Source organism: Belonocnema kinseyi, chromosome 1, assembly GCF_010883055.1.
Source record: "Belonocnema kinseyi isolate 2016_QV_RU_SX_M_011 chromosome 1, B_treatae_v1, whole genome shotgun sequence".
In the NCBI taxonomy this organism is placed as follows: Eukaryota; Metazoa; Arthropoda; class Insecta; order Hymenoptera; family Cynipidae; genus Belonocnema; species Belonocnema kinseyi.
This window is the reverse complement of record NC_046657.1, coordinates 87,877,272-87,883,758: the sequence shown is the minus strand read 5'-3', so window position 1 is coordinate 87,883,758 and position 6,487 is coordinate 87,877,272.

The following is a 6,487-nucleotide window of genomic DNA, read 5'->3' as shown; positions in this document are numbered from 1 at the left end:
CATCCTCGCTTCTATTTTTACAAAACGGAGCACTGCAGCAGAACATTTTTCTTATATTCTAAACTTAATTTAAATTAAACTATTCGACATGCTTATCGCATTCTTTCCCGCGAACTGCCCAGGAACCAGAATAGCGTTTGCATATTCCTGTCTAATATCCCTAGTTTCACTGAGCATTAAAATTACAGCAGCTACATCTATATAAAAATCGGAAATACAGCTTAGTGCTCCCTGGCAGTTGAATATTAATGAGAAAAATTAGTCAAGGAAAAATATGGGAATTTTGTAAATGAAGTTCTCGAGAACCTTGCCTAATTCTACTAGCAATAAATAGCAAAATATTTCTGGAAACTAAAAATTAAGTGTAGTTAGAGGGGAGGGGGGTAGCCCAGGAAAGAAGAAACGATTGGCCTCGTTTCAATCGTATTTCAAGTCGTATGAAATGTGTATCATAAAGAGGAATGGCAGATTGCTGACGATAGGTTAGAGGTACCAGGGAATCGGAGAAATGACTATTTTCCGATTCACCAAGAAACATTTGTTATCATTTAAAGAACGACGGTTAATCGTAATAATACTACTGGGATCCGCTGCGCTTCAATACGCCATCTATTTTTTCAATACGGCCAAATGTGAACTCGCAAAACCAGATGGGATTTTGAAGATGCATTTTCATTTGAGCTTAACAACCATTTTTAAATTATTTTGAATAGTTTAAACTACTAAGTGGATGAAAACAATTAAGATTCATTGGAAACTAAGAGTTACATATGTATAATTTTCATCGTATACAACGAAAAACACGATTTATGTTAAAACTGTTTTTGTAAAAAAAATAATTATTTGAGTATATTATATATGTTTAAACAAATGATAAGCTTCAATTAACTTACCTTGACATAAAAGTGAACTTAAAATAAATTTTGATTCATTTCTACATGGATAATTTATTATCTAAAAAATTCTAACCTAAAAGTTCATCAATTATCAGTTGTATGATGTAAATTCGTTTCTGTAAACCGGGAACCTACACTTCTCATTCAGTTTGACATCACTTCAAACTACATTTCATTGACAACTTGAAACGATTCATGCGTTTCTTTTGTCAATCGTAAATTACGTATTGAACTTTATTTAGTTTTTTGAGGTTTTGTTCTCCTATTCAGAATGTCCTAAAACTATAGAACGACCCTACCGAAAAGAATCTTTGAGCATATACTAAAAATTCTTTAGGTCAAAGAATCTCAGAGAAATTCTCCGCAGGCACTCACGTAGATATTTTTAAAGGTCCAGGAAGCTCGTTTAAATTGTCTGAAGGCTTTAAAATATCCTTTCCGAAATTGAAATAAGAATACGATCATAAATAACAAGCAGAGAGGCTATCTCAATAGAGTAGCCGACACTCAAGGGTCCTTTGTTAAGCTTTTGGATTAAAATTTAGAAGTCGATTTTTTTTAATTTCATAGTTAACAGCCTAAAACATAATAATTCGGAATCTATGGGTTTCGATGACTTCAGATATCTAATTTTTTTTATAATGCTTAAAATTGGAATTAATAGAACGTTTCTCGTAAATGGAATGAGATACGCCAAAAACGAACATTTTTTAATTCAACTAGAAAATTGTATATCAGTATATAAGTTATAATTATAAATAAGTATCATGAGAAAATTCATCAGTTAAAAAAAAGTGTTAATAATTTGAAGAGAAATTTAAAAAGGTAAAGCGGATTAGCCACGACCAACTACTGTAAATAACTGCTCGCCCGGTACGTGACGAATACAAAAGGAACATTATATTACCGTCGCACCACTCTTAAAAGGACCATTAAAAGGATCTTGAAAAGGACCCAAATCTCTCGAACTATCTCCGAGACTATTTTGTTTCAAATCGACTTTGTTTATAGACTCAAATGGGCCAGGCTATTTCGCTAAAGAAAACTCAGAGATTTCTTTCGGTAGGGGAATACATCTTCGAATGTGGCTTGGCAGATTTAATTAAGTCTAAATAGCTGACCAATTCAAAGAGTCACAAAATAATTGAAATGCAACTTTGTCCATCTGGAATTTTAAGATACACATTTGAAAGCGCTCCAGTTCAGTCGTTTCTTTTTTCCTAGGTGTTCACGTGCAACTATCATTGAATGCACTTGAATTCTAAAAAAATTAACAATTTATTTAAAGGAATGTAAACGTTCCTTGAGTCTGATCCTGAAGTTTTGTAAATATGAGAGAAAATTGTTATTTTTTTCCATTATAAAAAAACTATTTGCAATTTTTTTGCTCTGTGAAATTTTTATCGCTGACTTAAGTTTGATAATCGAATTGATGATATTCCAATCATACAGAGTCATTCATTTTCTCAATTAAAAAAATGGATTTATCACGTTTTATTTTCCTACTCCTGATTTATCTGACTCGAAACAGAAAATAATTATGGGTTTTTATTTTAGGACAGGGAGCTTCGATAAAGAAATATAATTGCAGTTGGAACTGGAAATTTTTTACATGAATGGGAATTTTTAAATGAATCATAATTCAGATTTAGAAGAAAGAAATTTAAAAAAAATCCCTCTTTCAAAGTCAGAATTTTTCATAATTTTAAAGATCCCTCTTCTAAATTTAGAGTAAAGAAAGCACTTCAAGCAGTTTTCAGAGTAGAATTATTATTTCAAGGAATTAATATTTCTGTATTATAATAGAAAATTTTCTAGTAATTGTTCATTACGAATTCATCTTTTTTCAGCTAAAGAATCAACTAACTGGTTAAAAGTTAAACTCTTTTGTTAAAAATTAATTTTTTCGGTTGAAGATTCATCGCTCTAATTAAAAATTCATATGTTATATATAATTAAAAATAATATATAATGTTGGAAAAAATTGGAATTGTATCTAAACTCCCAAAAAAGTGGAAAATGGGAATAAATTTTAATCCATTTTTGAACTTTGCGTTTGTGATGGTTAACTATTTTAATGTATCTTAATTTGCTTTCATTTCGATGAATGATTACGATGTCAGAAATTTTATTGAGATTAAGGGCATGCTCTTCGTAACCACGTGACCAAACTAGTCCCCGGTTATGAGCATTGTTTTTGGTTTTTACTGTGTCCACACGGATTGAGATATCGTGTTTAACATTTGACAGTTTTTATAAAAAGCACGAAAGAACGTTTGTATACATCAATATGTTTACAGTTTTAAAGAAAGTTTATTTATAAATCGATGAAATAGGATATTACCATTCGAGTTATAGTACTTTGCAGATAATTTTTGGTTTGATGCATTTCGGATTTTTTGGTTCGCGTATATTGAGCACTGACACCAATTTTGGACTAAATCATCTAAACCTTAAAAAAATTAATGTAAGCAATCAAATTTGCTCATTCGTTGCAAATCAACAAAGAAGTATCTGCATACACGTAACCCATAATTATTTTTGGAGCTTTTTTAGCGATTTCTAGCGGAGAAAAAAAGAAACTTTCAACGTCGATAAAGTCGAGATCACGTGACTAAGTTCGTTCATGAAATTTTTGTGTAGAATGATTTTCATTTTTTTGGTCCTAAACATAAAAGATAAATTTCAAATTGAAAACATAGCAAACACCAGAAATGTGATCAAATTTACTCTTCGGAGTTTTCCAATTAACTTTCATAATCCTTGACGTCTTATTTTTGACGTTGAATGGATCAGCTGACAACTATTGTTGACAGTGAAATAACCGGCGAGGCTCAGCGTCCGACTCACCTTGTCTTTCGCACCCGGGCGAAATTTAATTATTATTGGTTTGGTATAACTTAAAATTGTTTCACACTAGTACAAAAAATTCACAAGAATATATAACCCTTAGAAAATTTTAATTATTTTCTGAAGATAAACATTTCTTAAGATGGGACATGAACGGATTTTCGAGTATCACGTTCTAAGATGTTCTTCAATTTTTTTAAATCGAGGCATCTACTTTTTCGACGTCAAAAGTTTTTTTCATATTCCTGTAGTATTTCACTAGAAAACTTTCTTCGTCATTATAAACATTTTGATATATACAAACGTTCCTTAATCCTTTCAGTATAACGTCCTAAATCCTGAACACGATATCTCAATCCGTGTGGACGTAGTTAGGACCGAAAAAAATGAAAAACATTTCATATTCCACACAAAAATTTCATGAATGAACTTAGTCACGTGATCTAATCTTTATCGATGTTCAAAGCTTCTATTTCTCTCCACTAGAAATCGCTTAAAAAGCTCCAAAAATAATGATAGGTTATGTGTATGCAGATACTTATCTGTGATTTGCAACGAATGTGCAAATTTTATTGCTTACATTAATTTTTTTAAGGTTTAGATGATTTAGTCCAAAATTGGTGTCAGTGCTCAATATACGCGAACAAAAAATCCGAAATGCATAAAACCAAAAATTATCTGCAAAGTGCTATAACTCGAATGGTAATATCCTATTTCATCGATTTATAAATAAACTTCCTTTAAAACTATAAACTTATTGATGTATACAAACGTTATTTAGTGCTTTTTATTTCATCTGTCAAATTTTAAACACGATATCTCAATGTGCGTGGACACGGTGAACACAAAAAATGCTCATAACCGGGGACTAGTCTGGTCACGTGGTCAAGAAGAGCCCGCCCTTAATCTGAAAAAATATATTTGTTCAGGAGAGAATAATATTTTTGATTTTCTGAATAAATAAAACATTATAGTTTGCAGACAGACTGCTATCGAATCTCGTAGGAAGTCAGTTTTGAGTCAGTTCATAAGCTTTGGTTTTTTGGTACGACGTAAAATGGATTTCCACAAGACTACAGAGAAAAACGTGTTGATTCACGGACGCGAGGAGAAACAGTTTAGGCGTCTAACCCGTTTCTGCTCTTAGCGTTGTTAAATACTAATTCTATGCCGCATTTATTTACTTCCGGCCTGTCATATATCACATTTGAGAAATTTTTATTATAGCTAATATAAATAGACGCATATGAGTACGCTCTTTTTTCCATTGATTTCAAATTAATTAATAGGCATTTACATCGTAATGAAAATACTACCCAACTGAAAATTCCTATATACGCTTCACCTATAGGAAATGACATAGCATCCTATGAAGGCTCCTATATATGTTCCTGTATAGGATCTTGTAAACGTCCCTGTATGCAGATTCTGGTGGCAGATTTAATAATGAAAACTTATCCAGTCCTTCTGCCACTCCTGGAAGATGAGCAGCAAGCGGTTTAACGTCGTTAAACCTGTCAAAACATCGAGTTATGGTGCTTACATACCTTTTCGGCTTTGGAAAAGTTTGGGTTTTGTCCCATAAGAGTCAGAAAGATGAAGAGCACTTTTGTCAAATTTCTTGCCGTTTATCTCTCTCACTATTACTAAACAAAAACTAAACTTGCCTACAGCCGGAAAGGCATGTAAGCACCATTAGAAAGATTGAATGCAGAGAGCCGTCTATTTTGAATTTGAGTATTTCCTATATCTGTGAACTGGAACTAACCCTACAAAAAATGCCGCATTAAAAAGTATTAGTATTTTGAATGCGTTTAAATTCTTATTTCTGATGCGGGGAAAAGGTTTGAAAAGTATTGATTCGGATTAGGCTTCCCTCGCTGAATGCGTGACTTCCTGGACCGCCGAGAAGGCCTGGGGGTAGGGAGGGTAACACCTCGGGGCCCTGGGTCTCGCAGGGGGCCCGCGATCTTGAAATTTTGAATTTTTTATTTTTGAACTACAGCAATTTAGATAGTTTAATTAAACTTAATGAAATTTCTTTACATTCAGTTCTAAATTATTTTTAGAGAGAACAAAAGTGAATAGTGCTGATTTCATTAGGCATTTCTCGTTTTTAGATATTTCCAGAATATCCCTGCTGGAAGGAAATGGATAGAATCTCTATCCGTTTGAATCATTTTCTATCTTTAAGATTAAAATGGAAAGAACTAATGTATCCATCTTGTTCCCAGGTCTGTCCCTTCGATCATTTCCTATCTTTCTTCCAATCTACAATCACCTCTATTCTTTTGAATACTAATCTTCCTATCCATGTCTATCCGCCACATATCCACATGTATCCTTTTCTTTCCACTCCTAATCCCTATTCTAGTGTTTTTTTCCAAATGAATGCTTCCTCTATACATGCCTATCTTTTTTTATCCGATAGGAAATCCAAATGTTGTCTTTCTTTTCCAATACCTATTTTCTTATCTCATTGAATCTTTTACTATCTTTTCTAAAATCTAAGATAGACTTATCTTCTTGAATTCCAGTCTTTCTATCTAAATAAATCCATGGCTTATCCACTTCTATCCTTTTCTATCCGTTTTGCAATCTAAGATTTCGTCTAACTTTTTTAATTCCTATTTTGCTATCCAAGTGAATCCATTTCACTCTTTTCTGAAATATAAGATAGCTCTATCATCGTGAAGCCCAGTTTTTCTACCTAAATGAATCCTCCACTTATTCACCTCCAT